Source organism: Vidua macroura, chromosome 4 (genome assembly GCF_024509145.1).
Source record: "Vidua macroura isolate BioBank_ID:100142 chromosome 4, ASM2450914v1, whole genome shotgun sequence".
NCBI classification, from domain to species: domain Eukaryota; kingdom Metazoa; phylum Chordata; class Aves; order Passeriformes; family Viduidae; genus Vidua; species Vidua macroura.
The window spans coordinates 1,391,041-1,414,348 of record NC_071574.1 but is presented as its reverse complement, the minus strand read 5'-3'; the positions used below and the strand labels follow the sequence as shown (position 1 = coordinate 1,414,348).

Below are 23,308 nucleotides of genomic sequence, written 5' to 3'. Positions count from 1 at the left end.
ATTTGTGAGCTGCTTGGTTTTCTTTCCCATTTCTTCACTTGGTTCCTTTGCAGGTCAGCCTGCCCACAGGCCTTGTCTTTGCTGTAGGCATACAGGAATTGAACATATAGGACCAGAAGGATGTTTCTGGGCAATGTCAGCCATCTGTAACAGAGGCAGGTTCCCCTCTTGCCTTCCTCTGCTAATCAGATTAAAATTCTACTCCAAGCCAATACAACATTATCAGTTAGAAAACTTTGCTTCGTAGCCAGCCCACACATACCCATTTTCAGCTTGGAGCCATTTGTTCAGCTCCACTGTTATCCTTTAATTTCCATTAAGCTTGTCCCCAAATGCTGTTAATACCATTTCTGTGTTCAGAGAGCAGCTGCATCCTCTCTCAGTCGTTGGTTTCAGGCTCTGATCAGAAGATGGGTTTTTCTTTTCCCTGTCATCCTTGAATGGCTGTTCAGAGCTGTTCAGATCAGGCTGTTCCATCCCCCTGGCAGCTTTTCAAATTGGATTTTCTCTTTTTTAAATATGGTAAAGCCAAATTCTATGCATTACTTAAAATTACATGTCTAAATCAGATTATAATTATTATTTGGGGGACAGCTCATCAGCCGTCAGCTTCTCTGTGCCTGCTTAAAATAGAAAAAAACCTACTATATCTACTGTGATAAATTCTGGCACCACAAGTCCCACTAAACCATCATCTGAGTAAGACAAAGTCAAGCCCATCTCTAAATAGTTGTTTCCAAGTGATAAGGAAACTAGATGCTCAGACACCAAACTAGAGACAGCCAAGATTTAACTGGGATTTTATACAAAAGAGGGGACTCCCTCCCTGTCCATGAGAGAAGAAAAAGTTTGGGTTGGAACACTGGTTGTGTAGAGTATACCAGATTTTTGATTCATCAACGTTTTTCCTTTTACCTGTGCTCATTTGTATATAGTGATAGAAATAATTTGTTTCTGTGGGAAATAGTTGTGTTTCAGTCCCTACTGTGTTAAAAAAAAAGCATTCTACACAGTAAATTTTGCATTATCCAACTTGCAGACCACTCTACTGTATACATATTGCACACACACACACTGATATGTATCATAGTGATCAATATCACACTGCTCTATTTCCTAACAAATCATTTCTTAAAAACAGTCTAAGGATTCTCCGTGCAGCTCCTAAAGGCCCCAAATCCCATTTCTTCCCTGACTTTAGCAGCGCATTACCGGGTTTCCAGGGGAGATAGACATGAGTTACCACATCTGACTGTGCAGTAATAGCTGTCCAGGGATTTACAACCTTTGCTATCTTCTTGTTACAAAGGAACCTGCCAACCATGAGCTTTTCTTTCAGGAAAAACAATTAGCCATGCACAATGAAATCATGAATTATGCTATTTCGGAACTTCTCCAAAGTTTTGGCAGGGTTGCTCTGGAGACCCATATAACCTCTCCTGACGGCTGGCACCCCATAAATCTCAGGGTCAAGAGCAATCTCTGCTTGTAATTGTCCAAAGGAATTCGTTTCTGGCTCCTTTCATGATGTCACTGGCATTGTGAAAAATAATTGCCGAGGTTAAAATGTCTCTCGGTGACCTGTCTTGCAGTAAAATTGCTGTGAAATTGCTCACTTGCAGTCACCACAACCCCCCAGGGCTGCTATCTGTGACCTGCCCACTGCCTGACTGCAACTATTAGTCTGGGAGGTTGGATGGTTCAGGGAAGATTAAGATAAATTCTCTGCATTGGTATCAGATTGAGAGGAGAAATGCCACTTCTTCATTTGGAGATGGATCAGTGGAAATAATTTTCAAATACTACTGACTATTCCTGAAGTGAAAACAATTGTTAGTTCCTTGCAGCAACAGAGTTTTCTTATTTAAAATGAACATCATCGTTCAGAAACAACTCCCAAATTACCATCTCATTTCCCTTCCCCAAAAAGGTATTAAATGTGATCAGTGTGCTCATACAGGGAAACAAATAAATGGTAGAAAATTAGTTCACTGCACATATCAACTGACTAATGGGAGTTCTGAAGGCAGTGAAGAGATGCACAAGCCCTGTTTGCTTCCCTGGCTTGGCTTCAGGATCCTAATAGAAATCCTCCCTGTCCTACAGGAAAAGAGGAAATCCATAAGTGCCCCACTGGCTGTGTAAAAAGTTTTAAGGCATCTTGGGTAGTTCTCATGCTGTGGTGAGCCAAGGGTACACTGGTAAGGAGACCCTTGAACTGACACAGAATGGAAAAGTAAAAACAGGAAAGAGAAGGCAAAAATAACTTAGCAGGAGTCAAGGTGGCAAGAGAAACACCAAGGAGCTGCTTAACAAAAGGAAAGATGTAATTTAGGTCTATTGCAGTGGATAAATAAAAACGCTTGGAATTTTATACTGGTTAGCCTGTATCCATCTGAGCTAGCAGCACTTGCATCTGGTGGTGTTTGGGGGTTGGTTTGATTGGTTTTGTTCTTTATAAATTAAATGTTAAATCACTGCTTGGAGCCAGAAGCAAATGGGTAAAAGGGAAGTAATATTAGTAAGTATAAAAAAATGTGATTAATCATGATGACAACAAACTGGACACTCACTGTCTTGAACAAAGCCCTACAAACTGAAGCACAAAGAGGAACTGACCCCCAGTTTCTTCAGCAAGAACACCCTTGAGCACTAAGTGGAGGAACAAGTAACTACCAGTAGTTGGATGGCAGCCTCAGGCCTCTAGTGCTGAAACAGCCTCAGAATTTCTACAAATTACAGAACAGTCCCCAAACACAAGAAGCCATTTCCAGCACTAAATAACAGTATACTTTAGTTGGTGTTTAAGAGACAGTTCCACAAGCCAAAACCAATTTTAAAGAACATGAGGTGTGAGAGAAAATAAAATTAAACTGAAGGAAGTGACAATTGAGAACTTAATAAAAACCCTTTGAGTAGATGCCCCCAAAACCACAAGCTTGGGCTAAGAAAAAGAGAACTGCAGGTTAAAAAGCAGCCTGGCTTCAAAGGAAATGAAAGCCACAGTGCAGCAAGATAAATATTGCTGTTTTCATTTCCTTGCTGTGTTCAACAGCATTCCCTTCATTCCCAGGCACGGGCTAAGAGAAGAAGGAAAAGTGACTATAGGTGATAGCAGTGACTATAGGTGAAAACTTGCACTTTAAAGAACAGGAAGCAAAAGGCATGGAAATATTCATTTGGCAAGCAGAGCTGAAACACTGAGGGCTTTTCAAATGTACCTTTGGTCCCCATGCTGTCCATGGCAGCTTTGGAGCAGTTTGGAAAACAGGACCAGGAGCATCATCACTCACACCACCCTAAAAGCACTACGTTTCAGGAGTTTTGTGTTTGGCAAGAAGTTGTAAAATGTCAAGGGCAGGTTGTACATGAAGAAGCAAAGGACAGCTGCCTTCCCCTACTGAAAAGAAAAAATGAAAATGACATTTTGAATATAGAAAAGTATAGACAATTTCAGTAAATGCAGCTGTTGGGGAAAAAGGCCCAGGGCCTATTTCGAGCTCATTAATGCCAATGATAGGTTTGAGAGTCTGACAATTGGGTAAAGATGCTTCTTTTCTGGGTAAAATATTACAGCGATGCCACAGGGTGACCTTCAAATATGTTCTTTCCAGAAGGAGCGGTAAAGGACTTTCTGGTCTGCCAGTCTCAAGGACAAGTTTAGCAAGAACACACAGCAGGCAGGGCTTGGCCCATCGTCCTTCCCCTTGGCCGAGTCAATTACACATGAATTAAATTGTGCTCCCACGTTCTCCTCGTCTCCTCTCACAGCCTTTCATCAAACAGGTATTTAAAATAAGCATTTCCTTCCTCCACCACTTGCTAACGCTGTCAGCCCAAGGTGAGAGCGGGTTCAGAGAAAGAAAACCATGGAGTGGGATCCCAAGGCTGCCCATTCCTACAGAACCTGGTGCTTTATTTCAGCAGCTCCTCTGGGTCCCACTCCTTCAAAGCTTTACATTTCTTGCCAGCTCAGAGGCTCCAGTTTCAACGTTTTCTTTACGGTAACTCCTGGCTGCACCAAGCCAAAAGTACATATTTTTCAGCATAGATAAATCCCTTTCACTCACATCTGAGAATAAGACAAATACTTGAGCATTCACTAACATCTTACTATGAGCATGGACAGAAACAAGGCAGCCAAGGCAATAAATTCCAGGAGAAAGGCTTCTCCCAGGTGACCAGCAGGAAGTAAATGAATAAAGGTACATATGTTAGGCAAGGCAGAGTCCACAGCAAGACATGTGTAGAAGGGAGGGAGAGAATAAATCTTTCCCTTATTCTCAGTGGAACTGTATTAATCTTGACTCAATTAGGCTTTTCTTACCTATTCCTTTTTTCCAGTGGGCAAGCAAATAAAATCCATAGGAAGGGCAGAAAGAGGAGAGCCACAGCTGAGGCAGAATGTTCCCTTGGGCTATCTGGAGAAGAACCACCTTCCATTTTCACTCCCATGGGGTACAGAGTGTATCTCATGTACAGTAACAGATAGACACAGTCACCTCTTGTGGCCAGGGTGCCCGCTGCAGTCCTGCACACACAGAAATTCCTGTGCCCTAGGTGTGTGGGAAGTGGGGATTTGGAGGGGACCTTCCCAGCATAACCTTCAGATGTGACAGTGTAGAGGCATGCTAATCATCTCCTATGAGCAACTGACACAGCATGCAGAAACAGACACAGAAATTATTCACAGCTTTCTTACCCAAAGGCTGTTCCTGTTTGTTGAAAGCACAATCTGCTGCAGTCAGCGAGATCTACCTCCTCTATTTCTGCCCCAAAAAAGAGTACATATCTCTTCATCTGCCTATCCATCACCTTGTGACGTACCACAGCACCACAAATCCCTAAAACCAGCACTGGATGAACACATTCCCACCAGGTAGGACCCAGCCAGCACTTTCCTTCCTCATCATCACACATGCCCAGGGGAAGCCTATGGGCACACTGTCCCCAGCCTTGACTCACTAGCTATTCCCTTCTGCATTGCTTTGCCATTCCCGCAGCCCTTCCTCATCAGAGCTCTGCGGTGGTCCCAGACTTCTCTTCCTTTCTCACTGTCCTTCCACTGCGTGGCAAAACCCCTTCCCAGGCACACCCCCTTGGAGGCAGCATTCTGCACTTGTCCAGCGTTGACTCAGAGCTTGAGCTCTTGTCGTGCTGTGTGTTTTCCCAGTGCCCAGCACAACAGGAGCTCCTGGGTGACCTTCCCGTGGTCCTTCCCCGTCCCTTGCTTACATAATGTGCATGACTCATTCATATGAAGTCGCCCGTAGCATGCAACATCTGCGTCTGGTTTTGATTTTCTCCTTCCTCTGTCAAGTTGTCAAGTCAGCCTTGGGATATTTTGTCTAAACTTGATCCTTTATAAAGTTGATGTAATTAGGATGGGAAATCCTTTCCAATTTCATCTTTTGAGGGATAATCCCGTGTTGCTGTATGCTATTTCCTCATTGGGTGCCTGTGTTAGGAGAACCCTTTTCTTCCTAGTTGTGTCTTCCATGTAGTTTTGGAACAGATAATCCCTGGGTCATTAACACTTTCTGTGGCCCTGTTGAGCTCCTCTTACCTTGTACTCCTCAGCATTTTTTCCCCCTATGTATATTCCCTTGAAAGGTTCCTCCATCTGTTTGGTATTTGAATGCTTGGATGAGTCTTTGTTTCTTGGGGGATGTGGCCCTTTCCACACAGGGCATTATCTGTTTTGCCTTTAAAAATGCACCAGATTTGTAAATTTGAGGATAATGATTTATAGCCCAACTGGTCCTAATTCTCTCATTACTAGTCAAATAAGGACTTCTTCCAAATGTCAGATAACAGATGGTGAAGAGAAATTTTATTTCCAGTTCTTCCTAGACTAACATTTGAGGTAGCATGGAAAAAAGGAGGAGAGGGCACAGCTGGACACAGATTCTAAACATATTTGGTTTTAATCAGCATTTAAAACCTTCTCCTATCTTGGCCAAAATGTCTTACTTTCAAATCTGACTCAAAATTGATCAATTATTTACTACTCTATAAAGTTCATCTGGTTTTGTTTTTAAGATGTAGCAATGTCACAGTAAATCTCTAAGTTTTAATAATAAAAAACCCAAACAAGCTACAGTGTACCAAATGTATTTATGTTTTTCTTAGCAACAAATTACTGTTATTACAATTGTAGCAAAGTGGAGATAAACAGCTGGAAATGTCTATGGGGTACTCTTCTTAATCCAGGATTTGATGTAAAGTCTAGAAACTTAAATATTAAACATTGAATCATATAAAAGGTAACTAGTACTTATATTACAGCTTTACTAAAGGACACATGTTTTTGTCTGTATGTTTTAGATTATTGCATGGCTGGTGATTCTTTTCCATCATGAAATCTTTATAACCAACTTCACAATTTTCAGTCTTTAACAAGAACTCTTTTGATATTCTTAGGAATTTTATTTCAATATATACTGGGTAATTGTTAGTTATTGGCCATTTATTAATTTTCTTGACCTTGAAACTAGCTATATATTTTAAGGAGAATTAAAGTAATTAATTATGATAATACCCATAACAACCTGATCATATAGTGGAAGGTGTCTTAATGTACATACCTTTCTATCACAAAAAAAATTGTATGTAGACAAAAAGAAGAAGAAAATTCTAAAGAAAGTCCTATCTAGGAAATGCACATGATGTTAGGAGCCACAAGATTCCAAGAGTACCTGGAATTCCCTGGACAGCTGTGAAGCGAGACTGGCTTGATTACTCATCTGCCTCTTCCGATGCATTTGCTGAGTTGTTGTGTTTAGGGAATGAGGAGAATGTTTGATTTACTCTTAGAGTTAGTGCTGGAGATTTTAGTGTCTGTTCTCATCTTACAGCAAACCTCTCTTGTGACTTCGAGGTACCCACCTTTTGCCTGTTTCCAGTGCATATTCCTCAGGAGGAAAGAAAATGTTCTGTCTCATTTTTGGGCAAAGCACGACAGTATCTTCTTCCCATCAGTGTCAGTGTCAATCCCTTCTTTGCTACCTGGATGGGAAAGATTTAAGATTTGTTACAGTAATTTAAACAACAGCAGCAATTTTTCAGCTTTGTCAGCTGCCTCAGCCCAAACGTCTCGTGTTTTCCACCAAACCCTTGTGCTCTCCCTGCATCCCTGTCCAAGGCCAGCAGAGGCTGAGCCCACGTGTCAGCCATGAATGTCTTCCTCAAAACCTCGGCCAGCACCATGCCCCATCAGGAGAACCTTCTGACTTTGCACAGGAATCCAAACACAAACGAGGCCCCTTACAAAGAGCAGTTGCAGTTGTAGTTTACTCATCCTTGCTCGACCTCAGCCTCCTGCAGGCATGGCAGAGCTCTTCAAAATCCACATATTCCATGGGTGCTGCTTGTGGCATCTCCCTGACACAGATGAAAGGCTCTGGAGGAAAAGCCAGCACTGAACAGCCATTTTATGTGATCACCTTCCAGAGAGTAGATCTGTGACCAAAAAGGGAACGATTTTCTGTTCGACTGAAGGCAGGCAAAACCAGCAGGATTGAATAAAGTAAGTGAAACTGCTGTGAAATCCATGGCCTGAATGGTCTGTGCACTGTTCTTGGTGACCATGGGGAATTCAGTTTCTAGCATTTGGCACGTAACTGTGGAAGAGTCCTGGTGTTATGTGTTTTGTCAGTGTTTATGGGCTGGGGCAAAGTGAAGATGTGGCAGAAAGCAGTGCGTAAAGAAAGAGACATGAGCTGGTTTGGTTGGTTTGGTTGGTTGGGGCTTTTTTGCTGAAAACTCAGGTTTTAGAGCTGGTCCTGTGCTGGGTGAGAACCTGACTCACGATTTCTGTGTTTGTTACCAACACAACGCTGCTGCAAATGCTGCTCACAGCACCCTGGGTGGTGAAACAACAAAACCCATGGAATCGTGGAATGACTGGGGCTGGAAAAGACCTTCAAGACCATTCAATCCAGCTTTGACCAAACACAACCATGGCCAAGAACCCACTGAATCTATGGTATATTCTGAGGGCTGAAAATTTACCATGGAAATTTGACTTGAGGAAAACATACGAACATATTTTCTGTTCATTTAGATGATACAGATAAATATAAAACTCAGGGGGAAAAAGTTTGTTCTTAAGGTTGTATACACTGCTAATAAATAAAAAATAAAATCAGATTATAAATACCAGATCCTCACACAGTGAAATTCACTTTCCTTCCATTGATTTAAGCAAGTATTAAATTGATTTAAAGGCAGCTGTGTCAACTTCTATCACCAAGGGGTTTGGTTCTGAATATCTAAGAACTCAATTTCTTCAAGTCTTTTATATTTATCACTCCCATGGTGCACAGAGAGGCTGATCATGTCTCAGGCAAAGTGGAGTTTTCCAGACAAGTGAACAAAACCCAGATCCCTCACCAGGTGACCCTGGTTTAGATCATTCCGTGTGGGGAAACATATGGATAGGGAAGTACATTTTTTCATGTATATATGTATAAAAATATTAAAATAAACATATATGTACATGGAAATAAAGAAAATTATATTTATTACATAGACAACTTCTTAAATTATATGTATAAAATATTAAAATTAAAATTACCAATTCCTTCTGGCTTGATGCCCTGCCTTATCTTTGCTTCCTCATGGACCCTGAAGGACCAAGGTCTGTAAGCAGAGAGAGAGTAACTTCTCTAAATCTCAAATTACAATAATCCAGGATTTAAGAAGGAAAATGGTACCATTACTGCAGATAATTGTAACTCTGGAGAAATAGGTCAGAGCTGCAGTTCATCTCACCACTGCTACCAACAAATGAGGTCACGACTTAATTTCTTTTACGTGCTGTTTCTTTAAAAGAAAGGAGCTTATTTTTCTGTATTGATAAAGGTAATGAATTCCCAGGCAGCAACATGAGAAGAGATAAGAGCAGGCATTAAATCTCTGCTCTATGTGGCCTTGGGTATCCAGTCCCACACAACACAGGCACAACAAATCAAGGCTCTTTTTAAGTATTTCTTTTGCAATCACAAACACTGCTCCCGTTCAGTTGCATACAATGTGCATGCAGATGTAACAGTATTTTCCAAATACCCTCAGTGGAAAGGATAAACATGCAGGCTCCTCTCCCTGCTGGAACCTGCATGCTCTGGGTACTTCTTAAGACAGAAGTTGTCTTTGCAGAGCAACTAAAGGCAATGAAAATAAGAATCCCAACATTTTCTGTAACAGCTTTTGTGGAATGTAGTCATTCAAGGAAGAATTTGTGCAGCTGGTAAAGGCAGTGTGACTACAAAAAAATACAGCCTCCCTATAAATTCTCTGTGATCCCTGAGGAAGCCTCAGGAAAAAGACCATTGCAATGCAGATCTGCAGGGTTCCCTGAAGGATACTGCACTTCCACAAATCCTCCCCTGAAGAGATTAAGCTTTTCAACAGTTTGCACTCAAATACAATTAATTTTGATGGCCCCTGCATGATTACAAGTCTAATGTTTGGTTTTGCTATCAATTACAACACGAGACTCTTCCTGGGTCACTACTCTGTGAGCTACTATGGCTTTACTTACATTGAGCCATCTCCATTCTCTCTATAATTTACACATTTGGAGCACAATGGTCTCTCTGAACCAGCCGAAGTGTAAAGGAACAGTAATAATAATAAATAAATAGTAAGTTAATGCTTTTGCTGTCAAGTATTAGAAGCATAGAAGAAATTAATGGGCACCTCTCCTGTTCTACATCCTGGCATAGGAGTTCAGTTTTGCTTCAAATAATAGATGTTTATGTGAATAATAAGACTCATGTGCAGGTAAGCCCCTAGCACAGTCTTGTGTGCAACCATTTACTAACTAATGCAGTTTGCTAATGGCAAGTATTTGTGTAAGTGTTGGTATTTAGGTAACTACTAACCATTTGTAAAAATCTAATCAGCTTGTGCTAGGAGAAAGCTGTTAGTTCTTTTCTGATTAAGAAAGGTTACCCTAACAGGAACCCTGAAAGTTTGCAGTCAAGGTTTTTGAAGTTTTCTGCTTCGCTATTCACCTCAATATATATACATCATCTGTGAAATATTTACAGAGGAAACCACTTAAAACAATGAAATATAAATGAGTATGATGCATTTCTCTGCCAGGTTTTACCCGGAGCGGTATTTGGGGGCTTATGCAGGGATAGGATTGCCTAATGAATCTGGCCAAGTGGAATCAATATGAGAGTAATTAATTTAACTCTGTCTTTTTATTTTTCAAAGTGACAGATTTATGATGGGCCATGAAAGAAACATGAAGCATTACCATTTGTCCCTCTGCTGGAGGCAGACGGGGTAGATAAAGATTACTGGTGTTCCTTATATGACACAGGGCTCTGCTGGTCGGAGAGGAAACCTCTGAGCTGAAGGAAAAGGCAGGAGGGAACAAGGAGGAGCTGGGAAGAGCAGGCCAGCAGGCTTGGTCATCTGATCGCCCGCAGCCATTCCGGGGAACCAGCACCAAAGGACAGCTGTCACTCGCAATAACCGCGGCATTTGGGGCACTTCCCCGGGACAGGCAGTGAGATTAGAGCGTGCAATTACAGAACAGACACACATTCTATCTGCTGGGCCTCTTTACAGTCATCTTTATTTGACCCACTTATGACCCATTTGAATTGCTGCGCTCAGAAAGAATAATTACTGTCCCAAAAGCTACAATTTTGTTTTCTCTTTTATTATTTTTCCCCCAGATATCCTGCTCTTCTCTTCTTTCTCTCCCTTCTTTTTAATGTAAAAGGACTCTAACAGCTGTACCAGCTGCTGAAATGGAGAAACCAAAGCAATAAAAGCATTTAAGCCACCACTTGTATATTCATTCTCTCTCTTTTTGCATTATTCTTTGTTATAAATATTCTTGAATGTTGTCTCTGTGGCTACATGCAGAAGTTCCCTTTAGCTTTAGGCTTTAACGACTTAGTCACCAACACAGTGAAAACCAGAAAGCCTGAGAACCCCTGACAGTTCACATCAATTCAAAACCTGTTCCACTGACATTTGGTAAGAGATCGTTGCAGTAGCAATATTTGGAACACTACAGGAATTAAACAAGGGCTTGATTCCCTTTCTATGGATAAAATGTACAACAATCACTCTGCTGAACGAGTGCAAAGATAGCAAAGTGAGTGGATATGTGTTACACTTGTCTTTTTTAGTACTCATTTCCCCTCTCCTTGATCAAACTAGTGGAAGCATTAAAGCTCGTGACCAACGATAGTAATTTCAATTTAGACCACTTCAGCTTGGTGAGCACTTTCAATTTTAAGTACACGCTCCAGCAATTCCAGCAACACAAAATACTTTCCTTTACAGCTGCCCAGAATAATACAGGATTTGAGCTCTCTTAACTCTTACTCTCCAAATTCCAAGGGGAAAATATTATTGCACGCTGAGAGTCCTTACAGCGATTTCTGCCAAGCTATGAAAAAACCCTGCAGTTTTACTCATCTGTGCTGATCATTTGTGAGCAGTAATGGAGATTTTGGAGGGTTTTGTAGGTGAGTGTGCATCTGTGCACGCTGTGTGTGAGAGGGTGAGTGACTGTGTCACCCTGTAGCAGGCTGTACCTGCCCCAAGGCCTGCCGATCTCATTGGGAGCTCTGTTTATTCCAAAGGCTGTTCATGCTTGCAGTAGGTAAAATGGCTTTCCAAGCCAGCAGGAAGAGTCTGCTCCTGGGGAGTGCTAAGGTACTACTGCAGGGAAGAGGAATGGAATCTTTCAAAGACGTAAAACTACATTTTGAATGCGTGTAGACACTGAACAGAAATCTCATAATGTTTTAGTAATGCAGAATCAGGGTTTACAACCCAGTGAGTGCCTCTACATGTCACCTGCCTGGAAATTTCTTAGGGTTTCAATGGGCTAGGACAACTTTTTGGAAGCATTTCTCCTCCTGAGAATGAGCAACTGTTGAAAAACATTGCCATTCCCAACTAACAACTCCCACACCTCCCCAGGAAAACCACACTTGATTGTATGCAATATATAAAAACAATATCAGAACACACTTACCACACGTGGTGGAGGAGAATGCAGGGCAACTTCGCCTGTCCCAACTCATTCCCTTGGCTATTGCACTCCACACCTCCAAACCCTGAGGAGCTGCCTGGGGCTTTTGCTGCATTAAGGTGCTGCTTTCATGTTGTACCTGGATTCTCCTCGCTCCCACACTGCCAAGCCTCTGCTTTAGTCCTGGAATGGGAAATCAGAGCCAGCAACCAGCATCACTAACAAGAGATACAGAGTGCCCACACCAGGTACTTGTCCCACCCGCACCTTCCTCTCAGTTTCCAAGTCACAGCAACATAAATGGTATAGAACAAACCTTTCCTGGAGCTCCAAGGGAACTGTCAGGCAATATTTCACCTGTGTGTGATTTTGTACAATCACTGTGTACATAAATCATGTGTGACACTTACATCAATGCAAAGTGACCGTAATTGGACTCGAGCAGTCTCTTAAAACAAAAGTCAATTATCTAGATACACGTAAATAAGTCCTGAGGGTACCCTTCAGCTCCACACAGCTCTGCTTCCATGGCCCATTGCTTGATTTACAGTTTTCATTCCTTACACCGTTACTTTCCATTGTCTGCATGGATTATTTATTTTACATCCAAAAAAAAAAAGGCAAAGGAAAAAGAATAAAAGTAATAACTTAGCAAAAGATGAAACCATATGTTCCTTCTTTGTGATGTTAAATCCACTTCGGGAGCAAAAAAAGGTTATTCGGTCTCTTTGATCTTGAATATGTTGAGTAAATTATATCTCTGTCTAATCATTTAAGTGATCAGTGATTTTCACTGATATTTGACAAGGAACTTTCCTGAAGTCTCTGAAAAATGTGCAGCCGTGAAAAAAGCATAAGCAAGAAGGTAGGATATGTGAGAAATAAGTGAATAAGTAAGACCCAAGTTGTGATTCCTGCATGAGAAGTGAGCACTCAGCCCTCTGCAGCCAGGGTGTGCTGCCAAAGCAGGTGCATTAAGAAACCAAAATGGATTTTTTAATAAGTTTTCTAAGTTGACCAATATGGCATAATTCAGAGATTCCACATTTACTGAATAAAAACCTGCAAGGAAAGCTACTATTTACCACAAAAGCTGGCTCTTGGTCATATGTGTGTGTGTGCGTGTGTGTGTGCATTAGGGTACAAGACATAATTTTCTTTGAGTGATGACATTTTTACAGGACTTTCTTTCACCATGTGCTAACTTTACTTACTACAAACACGCTATGTGTGTGACCTGTTTTTTTGGAAGATAATATAGTAGCTGGAAAAAAAGTATACTCCCTCTTCCCAGTGTTTTCCTCAGAAGTCTCTATAGCTTGCTATGTATTATTTCCTGAACAGTGAATACTATTGCACAGCTATCTTCCCAAATGTCATCTGCTTTTGCTTTAGTCATTCTGGAAGACTTGAGAGCTGGGTTTAATTGTTTCTACACCCAATTCAACTGGTATAACATGCAGATAACATGCAGATCAGCTAAGTGACAAAAAGAAAAGGTCAGGACAATCAGGAAAAATTTTAAAGAGGATTATTTAGTGCAATCAAATATTTGTTAGTACTCTGCCCTTCTACATGATTACTCTTTTCTGTTTTAAAGTCATTTATTGCAAAAAAACGGTGTCTCCTATTCCTGAAATACCCTTAGAATATTAAATTATCTTAAATACTAAATACCTTAAGATATTAAATATAAAATACCCAAGGGTATTTCCTCAGGTTTAATATATTTGGGAAAGTCATCAGAAGCATATTAGTTGACTTTTGTTCCAGTTTTATTCCATTCTGAAATTTTACTCAGCAATTAACCTGCCTCAAAAAATTTGTATTATTCCAATAGTATGTGATAGAAAATGCTAAGTCAGAGTTCTGCATAAAAATTACTGACAAAATTACTGATGAAGTATTTCCTACCACGCCTCTCTGTTCACATGTATCCACAAACACACCGCTATTCAGGTATTTTTTAAACTGTATGAGACTTCTCTGATGGTTTCATCTAAATCAACACCAGCGGGTTAAATAGCAAGTTCAGGGTTATTGTGGTTATAGCAGTTGCCAGGATCAGAAAAAATATCTGTCATTTCCAATAGAGAAATGAGAAAATTTAGTGAAACCAGTAAATAAGTAACACGTGTACTGCCTAGAAGCAAAATAATTCTGAAAGTGACTGGCTTAAAAAGCTAGCTGTATTGCAGACTTGAAGGCCAAGTGAGATTAAGGCCCAAGAGCAGAGCAGTGATGCCAGCACAGGTGTCAGTGTACAGCCCTGGCTGCACTGCCTGTGTTCCCTTCCCCTTAGGGGCATGCTGAGGAGCCCCAGAGCTGCAGCACGAGGTGTCCAAGGCAAAGCTGAGGTTCTGCCTCATCCGAGGAACACACAGGGTGAAGTCAGCAATGCACTTCTGAATTGCTCTTACTCCCTGTAGATTTTGGGGCTGCTGCAATGAAGGCCTCTCTATTTTCACAGAGAAGTCACCATGGCTCGGCCTGTCCAGGGCAGCCTCACGGCCCCTCCGTGGTGTCTTCTGCAGAGGGATAATCTCCTGGCCAAAATGGGGTGCTGAGGACCCCTTCCATCTCAAGGTCATTTTAGATAAGGTGATATTCAAAAGCTTGCACCAGTAACAGAAAATGTGTTTCATTCACAGATGAGGCCAATGTAGTGGTGCAGTAATGCTGAGCAGCTCAAGGGGCTGCCTGCAAGTGTTGTCACAGGACCACAGAACAGCTTGGGTTGGAAGGGACCTTAGAGACCATCCAACCCACCCCCTGCCACGGGCAGGGACACCTTCCATTGGACCAGGTGGCTCCAATCCCCATCCAACCTGGCCCTGAACATTGCCAGCGTTGTGTCCTGGGTAACTGTGGCTCCGCTGAAGGGAAAGCCAGTGTTTGGATTTGCTCTGAATGTCCCTGCAGCTGTGAAACGTGGATGGCAATGCTGCTGGAACCAGCTCTCTTGTGAGGTTTCCTGTACTCTCTGCTAGCAGTACTGCCAAGAATATTCCTCAGACAGATCTTTGCAGTGACTTGGAATTTCACACTCTAGATGAAAGCAATTCAAAAGCAAATTGAGAAGCAGAGTTTAAAAGAAATAGGAGTATTTCAGGTTAGTTGTGTTAGATTGAAGAAATGAGCAGGCTTAAAGGGAAAGACTCCTTCTTTTGGAATCCAGAATGCACCTTATGGATCCAGAATGTCTCTGGATCTCTGCCTATAACTGGAAACAACTGAAGTGGTACAGTAGCATAGGTGGCTTATCCATGTTTTGAAAAGCAGTCCTCTCTTAGCCTAGAAGATGTGTAAGGATATTATCCTCTATAAGAACTCCACATCTGACACTGCATTTTGTTTTCCCCACAGAACTCCAGGCAGGAGAAAGCTCAACTCCCCACAACCTGCAGGAAAAGTGTCTGGTCTCTGGAGAAACTCCCAAAGCAGCCTCCAGTCCATGTGTGTGTGATGCCTCAGACGGGAACTATCTCCATCTCCAGCTTCCCTGAGGACATGTGTTTCACTTCTGACTTTTTTTGTACAAACCACCTCTTTGTCAGCAGCTGAAAAACGAGGAGACATGCTGGAGTCAGCTCTGGAACTGCTCCCGAGCGCTCGCATGTGCCTCGTGCCAAGGAGTTCCAGTGCTTGGGTTTCATGTGGAATATTGTCTGTGGTGTCACCACGGGCACAGCTCCCACGTCCTGCAGATTTAATGAGCCTGAGCACACTTCTCGCATCCCCAGGCACAGCAGCTGGAACCTGAAATATTCCAAGCTTCATTTCCCAAGGCTGGTGTGTAGAGAGGGCCTAACACAAGCCATCAACACCCAGAGGTTACTGATTTAGGAGGATTTATGGATGGAAAAGTAGAGGTGCCCAAAGTCCGGGGTCAAGAGGCTTAATACAACTATTTGTGTTACTACAAGAATAACTTTGATTACATTGCATCATAACAGTTACAAGTGTCTCGGATTATCTTTCCTTGCCGAAATATCTGGTTTTGTACTAAATATACACATAGACAGTGATTAGGAATACATTAAAGTCATCTCCTCATATAAAAATCCACACAAATGCTTCCGCTGCTCAGAGTTCTTTATTCAAAAGTGGATGAAGAATCAACATCTTTCCTGCTCTATAAACCAATTCTATCTGTATTTTTTCCCAGAGGCTGAGTATGTAATGCCAGAGCCTTCACTTGAGGGGAACTCTTGTCATTATCTTCCATCTCCTGCTTCTCTGTTATTCTACATTTCACAGCCCAGAAACTTATAGGTCCAGCTGAATGATCCTTGGAGCATCTCCCCTTATTCCAAGGGCTCCCAGAGGTGCAGAGAGCTGGTACCAGATACAATCCCACCTTTTGTCTCATGCTTCACAGATACCTGTTCTTCACAGGAGCTGCTGTTAAACTTCTCTATGAGGAATGCTGGAGGAAGAAGTCACAGCCACAGTATTCATGGAGAATATGAAAAGAAATATAGTATTTTTCAGGGAAGAAGACAGCTGGGGCAGGAATGAGAACATATCAGAGTGAATCATTTTCACTCACTGAACTTAGTACAGAAATGGGGGGAAAGGGGTGAGTGTGAAGATACTTCCTTGTCTCATCCTATAAAGTAATAGCAAAACCTTCTCAGGACTGCTTTAAAAGCTGTATGAAGCACTTAGTGGGGATACATTTTCTGTAAAGCACTCAGCAGAGCAAAATCATACAGGAAGAAAACCCACGGGCTGATTTAACAGTGGCAGAAAGGCCACCACTAACTGTGTCCCCACCTGCCACATCTACACAGCTTTTAAATCCCTCCAGTGATGGTGACTCAAACAAAGCCGTGGCTGTGAGAATGTCTGAATAAAGTGTGTTCTGATAAAAGTTATTCTGGTCATTCTGAGAGAAAGCATCTTCAAGAGGATCAAAAGGCAACCTGGCACCCTTCTAAACTGGAAATCCTTCAAAGAGAATGATCCTAACTGATGGCAAGCACCAAGAGCTGAGGGGGAGGGATGGGAAGTGAACCTGGCAGGGGTAAAAGCTGGAGCAGAAGACCTGCACGTCCCCCAGGATTTCAGTGCCGAGTGTTGAACACCCGCCCAGCTCAGTGGTTCTGGGGTGAAGCAATAAATGCAGCTGTCTCTGCAGAGGTCGGCTAACAGTGTTTACCCACGTCCATCCTGCACTGACTCATCTCCACGCCGTGCTGCTGCAAGCTGGCCTCTGCTGGGGAGAAAAGCCTGGCAGGGAAAGGTTCCTCTCTTGCTCAAGGTCTTCGTGCTGACTAGCAAAGGCCAAGTTCCCCAGCAGGGCTGGAAAAGGTGCCAGGACGCGTAACTCGGTGAGCTTTTCTTTTCTTTCTTGGTCACAAAAAGGAGTTGCTGCCCTGCACTGCACAAGAGGTGAAAACCTCTCCCTTACCTCCCAGGAAAAAGGGAAGAGCTCCAGAGAGGATCTTACCAAGGACTCCCCTGACACCCCAGCACAGAGCGCTCTGTGTCCTCCTCCCTGTCCCCCATTTAATTTAAAATGAAGAGAATGACTTCACCCTTTCTTTGGAAAAAATAATAAACTACACAGCATTTTAATGACAAATCCTTACTGAGATGAGTAATGCTTTGTTGGAGAGCAACACCTGGACTAGGAAGTTTTTTGTGTTTGGTCTCAATCTATGCACATCTTCATACATAAAGAATTATCTGAGGGCTAAACCAGGAAATTAGAATTAGAAAAACAATTACAACGAAGGTGCACACTTCTAACAATCTGGGTAATTAAACATTGGAACAGTTCAGCAAGATGGGGGCGGATTTTCCATATGGTTTAACATGTTTGTACTTAGACTGCCTCATAATGAACATGTATCTGTAGCAAATTTATGAACATGGTTTGGTAACACAGATTTTTGCTTCAACTTGCAGCAAGAGCATAAACAGATTTAAAGTCATTAACAGGAAGCCTAATAGAAAAAATGAATCACACCATGAGCCATACTGGTGATCCCACCCACCTTTCAGATGACACAGGCAGAGTTCAACCAATCTCCAGAAGGGCAGATTGGGATAGAAAAGAAAAGAAAAACAATATTCATAAGAGATTTATAATTAAAGCCCAAGATTCATTTCTGTTGGAAACAGATGGCCAGGCAAAAGCATTGGGGATAATTTAGCTAAAGCCTGTGCCTTAACTTGCTAACAAAAGCATGGATTTAATCTTCCATCCAGAGGGTAACCTGTTTATTGCGTATTACAGAGCAGGAAACACTCGCATGGCTTAAAAACTGACATGCTCACAGCACCAGTGCACAGCCAGCACTGCTGGGAACAGCACTGCTGCTTCCAAGGAAAATAAATTCAAACTGCAAGGGAACAGAACAAAGAACAAGACTGGTAAAATCCCAGGCAAGAGTGAGAGATTGAGGGCTGGGTGAATCAGGAGAAACCTAACGTGGTGAGCAGTGCATTCCATGGACAATAAACCCTTTGTTTTCCCTTGTTTCTTTCAGGTAAAGCAAGGTTACAGCGTTGCAGGATAAATCTCAGCACCAGAAACACACGTTCACACCTAGGGAAGTCTTCTGTCTTGGGGGATAATACAGAAAAGAGTCCCTGACGTGGTTTTTCCACTGGGAATACAAGGAAAGTGTTGATAACTTTACACCTGAACTGGCTTTCCTTCCATATACCCTCCCCATAATGAACAATCTTGGTTTACTGCTGTCACACCTACCTCAGTAATTCTCCAAATGTCCCTTCACGCCAGTGTGCTTCTCACCTGGACCTGTGCACAGCAGGAACTACAAACTCTCAGACCTGCCCTACTCTGATTATCAAACCTGTTAATGTTTCCAGCAGCACTGACTCCCTTGCGCTGCAACTCTACTTCTGTTTATATGTTCTGAAAGAGCTTGGTGAAAAAAAAACAGTGTAAAATAAATGATCTTTGGGGAAACCTATCACTAGGCAATTACTGCCTGAATAATTCTGGAATTAGAAGAGAGACTGAGTGAATTTCCTCATTCAGCAGTGACAAACCAGCATGTTGCACTTGGAACAAGGAAAACCAGAACAAAGATTTCCCCGTAACTATAGAAATGGAGCAGCTACTTTATGGCACTGATTACTCACCTCTAAGATCTTCAACATGTTCTGTTGGGAAATGCAACCACTGAAACACTCTTGCTATGCATGAGACCCTGAGGGCTATATCTGAATAAATATAATATCTCTGATTTCAGTTAGGGGGAATTAAACAGAGCCTACCCTCTGGAACGAGAAAATGGGGAAAAGTGACTTTTGAAAATATAATCCTCAGAGAAGGATGTTGTAGATGTCGGCGAACCCAATGGGAAGAATGATGATGTCTAATTCCATTTCAGAAGGCTGAATGATTGCTTTATGATAATTATGTTATAATACATTAATATGCTATATAAAAGAGGATACTAAATACTACATGCTACTTTCTCTAACTATCATATCTAACTAACTCACAACTCGTGACCCTGTTCTCCAGAGCCCAGACACAGGTGGATCCGACTGGCTGTCAGGACCAAACAATCCACCATGATCCAACCAAGAGCTCACTCCAGGTAAACAATTCTCCAAACACATTCCACAAGAGAAAAACATAGAGCAGAAATAGAAATTGTTTCCTCTTTCATTTCTCTCTGTGCATCTCAATAAAAAATCCTGAGAGAGAGAGAAATGTGCTTGCCACAGAAGGACAGGTGTATTTTTCCTGAATTACACATTATAGGCATGACTGCTGTGAGCATATCATGGGATATAAACTGTAATGAGAAAGAAAAAGGATACAGAATAACCTTTTTTTACATTTTCCCCTTCTGCTTTGCACAGGTGGCTTTTATAAAATGGTTGTAGGGATTGAGACAAGAGAATGGAAATGCTGTGAGAAAATAATAAATCCTTTTTCTGGGATATTTTCAAACTTGAATGTTTGGGGTTTTTTTGTTTTTTTTTTTCCTTTCTAAGAATTAACAACACCTTAGGAGTAAAAGATTGCCTCACACAGAATAACAAAAATAACCACAAACTCCACAGCCAGTTCCCTAGGAGTGGCCTGGGAGTGCCATCCCAAGCCCAGAGCAGCAGGGGATGCTCTAGGCTCAGTGCAGTCCACAGGGCTTTCCCCTCAGGAGGTGATATTCCTGTACATCATTTGAAGGGCACTGATATTGGAATCTTTTATTTACTTTTGATGTCCACATTTTCTTCAGTCTACTGAAAATCTGGAGAAGGGGTGTAAAAAACTTCAGCTCCTACTTGGGAACTGGAGAAAGTGCCATAAAATGATTAGACTCTAAGGAGCCAATCTGTTCAACTTCTAAAAAAAAAATTCAAGGTTGGAATACAGATGTACAATCATGAGAGGAAAACAGCAGGTGCCAAAGGACTCTCTGTCTTGTGGATAAAAATAACATAAAGCTGGAACCTGTAGCCACACTAAAAACCAAACTAGAAAGAAGGCATTTATACCTTTAACTCAGAAATTAACTACTGCAAGAGATTTACAATGGGAAGCAATGGATTTTCCATATTTTTCTGATCTAAGCCAGAAATGGATGTTTTTTTTCATGCTATTTCAAGAAAGTTAGTTCATGTTAGTTCAAGCTACCTTCTAGTTAAACAGAATTTCCTGGGTTTGATCAATGAAATGGGACTTGAAGACAACGATAAGAAATGGCAACCTGAACCCTGTGCCGTTGGGAAGACACTGTATTTGAGAAGGCTACTGTGTAAGCAGACAGGACAGTGAGAATGGTTAGTGTATGCTTATGAATTTAGCTGAATTTAGGACTCTGCCATAGGAAATGTTTCCTGTGTGCCTCTGAGGAACAACCACAGCTAACACAGGAAAGACGTGACTCCTCGTGGATTTCAAGGACTGTCTCCTAGTACAGGTCCTCATGCTGGCCTCTGGCATGGATGAGAAAGAAAGAGATGTCAGTGGGATCTCAGACTTCTCCACAGATTTCAATATAAACACCCCACAAGTTCAGTCAGGCTGCAGGGTAGGAAAGTGATGGGAAAGAAAGACAGGAACCACACAGGGTGCACTTCATCTCAACTCGCTCATTACCTGGGTAACTGCTGGATCTTGGCACACTCACAGACTAAGGAGTTGAGTAACTGCTGGTGAGGGCTCTGTGGCTGTGGCAGGGGAAACAGCACAGTGTGTTCTTCCTCACAAAAAGCAGGCACTTCTTGCTCTTCTCTGCTGCCATTCCACACAGAGGCTTTCTAAGCAGACTTTCACATCCAGTGTTGAAAGCAGAATTAATCATGCAGCCTTTTTCCTTGCAAAGAGAAGAGAAAAAAAACTAGCAGCAGTAAAAACCTCAAAGAAATCACATTTGAAACCAAAAGATGCTGAAGACACCTGGGCTGAAGGCCAGAGCAATGTGCTCCCTCTGTACTTTTTCAATCCTTCTTTGTGCATTTCTTTCAAATTCTCCACAGCCACTGAGTAATAAGAGATCAGTTCTTTAGGTGCATTAGAAATGGGTCTGCTAAGAGATTGCTTAGGGGTCACTTGAGAGCCGAAACAATTTGGTGAAGATAAACACCACCAATCCAATATGCTTTTTATCAACACCAATTATATTCCCTCCATCCAGAGTGACAAAATGTAATGGAATCTGCTGATGAAAACCAAAATAAAACTGGAACCCATTACTGTAAAAAAGTATGCCGTGAGAGAAAGACTTCAGAATGTTGCCCAAAGGTAAGACATTACTAGTTATGCCCTTCAAGTTTTGCCAATATTCAGAGCTTTGAAGCTTGTGTTTCTTTAGAAGAAAATTAGATGATGATATATGAAGCATTTCTTTAATGGCATACAGTTCACTGTCCCAAAATGCTCCTTTTAAGCAACGTGCCATTTCTTCAATCAAAGTCTGACAGCAGTCAGAGCTTGGTGGTCTTCATCTTCTCACAGGGCCATGCTTCCCCTCCTTCTCCAGACATCTTAAAAATCACAAATGCAGCTTGGTTATCTAAAAGGAATTAGCCTCTTGCTTTGGATTTTGGCAAATCCATACAGATGTTCTGTCACTAGTGATGTCCATTTCCAAACTGTGCCCTGTACAGTTCCTACCTACCATTCCTACACTCAGAGTAAGGCTTTGACTTTCTCCTGCACACTGCTCCATGCTGGCTCAGCTGAACTAGCAGAAGCAAGCTGCATTTAACAAGGAATAAATACGCCCTTGTCAACTAATGCTCATAAGTGATTTTTTGAAGCAAATCTAGGGGATGACAACAAACGTCATGGCCTGCACTGATTTCAGGTGATTAAACACTTGACTTTTACTGAGACACTGATGTTTATAAGGAATTATAAAAAAGTATTTTTCAGGCTGCACCAGTATGACACTTCAGGAGCCTGTTCTCCCCTTGTTATGGAAATTCACAGTAACAGTTGTTAATCAGTTCTGTTACTTCAGTCACAAGCTAAACTTCAGCAACCTTGCCCTGGTTATACCTGAAACAAACGGAATTTATGAAATAACTTTAAACCATATCATGGATTATACTTTTGTTGCACCATTAATTCAAATCCTGGTACTTAATTATATCTCCTTTCATGTCGTTATCTGTATTTGTATTTTTTGTTATTAGCTTGCCTGGCAGAGATGAAAACAAGAAGCATAATGCAGGAAAAGAGAGCATTTTGATAATTTCACATTGGCCTGTCTTTGATACAAATCCTCCACTTCAACAAGACCTTGACTTATGATCCACAGAAAAGAAATCATGTACATTACTGAGTACTCCTCTGAACAGAATGGGATGCTGAAGTGGAGCTTGTGTTATTTAACGGCTAAATTAAATCTCAGGCTTTTTTCTCCCCCATGGGGAGAATACACATTCTCTGCCAGTTCTTGGAAACCAGAAAATAAAAGATGGAGAATGGCAACAGAAATGTTCCTGCTGTCCCGAGACTACAGTTCATTAAATCAATAGCAAAGAGTCACATTGTATGTCCCAGTGTCTTTTTCTGAGCTAATGTTGTCTTTTGGACAAAGAGATCTAACATTGATTGCATAATTAATAGTGTCTGTAGTATGAAGTAAACCAGATTTTACTCACTTTACCTCAACGTCACTGATGAATATTCACTGGCTTTAAAGGCAGATGACAAAAGGAACCTGTGTTAATCTGGGAGTGTACAGGTACTTCTTCCAGTACTTGGGTATAGTGCACATCAACAGTCAGCAAAGGAACAGTCCTTTCTTCAGAGATCTCAGCTGAAAAAAAAAATCCTATAAAACATAC

General features: G+C 41.7%; 1 protein-coding gene across 3 annotated transcripts in view; it reads right to left on the bottom strand.

Moving 5' to 3' along the window:
- CAMK2D (calcium/calmodulin dependent protein kinase II delta) overlaps nucleotides 1–23,308 on the bottom strand; it is a 201,776-nt gene that overhangs the window by 178,003 nt on the left and 465 nt on the right. For all 3 annotated transcript variants that reach the window (XM_053975118.1, XM_053975120.1, XM_053975117.1), the window contains exons 2-6: nucleotides 23,123–23,275; nucleotides 21,111–21,327; nucleotides 17,611–17,714; nucleotides 12,017–12,196; nucleotides 6,889–7,008 (exon numbers count right to left, since the gene is read on the bottom strand). The gene's annotated coding sequence lies outside the window, so the exon portion shown is untranslated. The remainder of the gene's footprint in view (nucleotides 1–6,888; nucleotides 7,009–12,016; nucleotides 12,197–17,610; nucleotides 17,715–21,110; nucleotides 21,328–23,122; nucleotides 23,276–23,308) is intronic.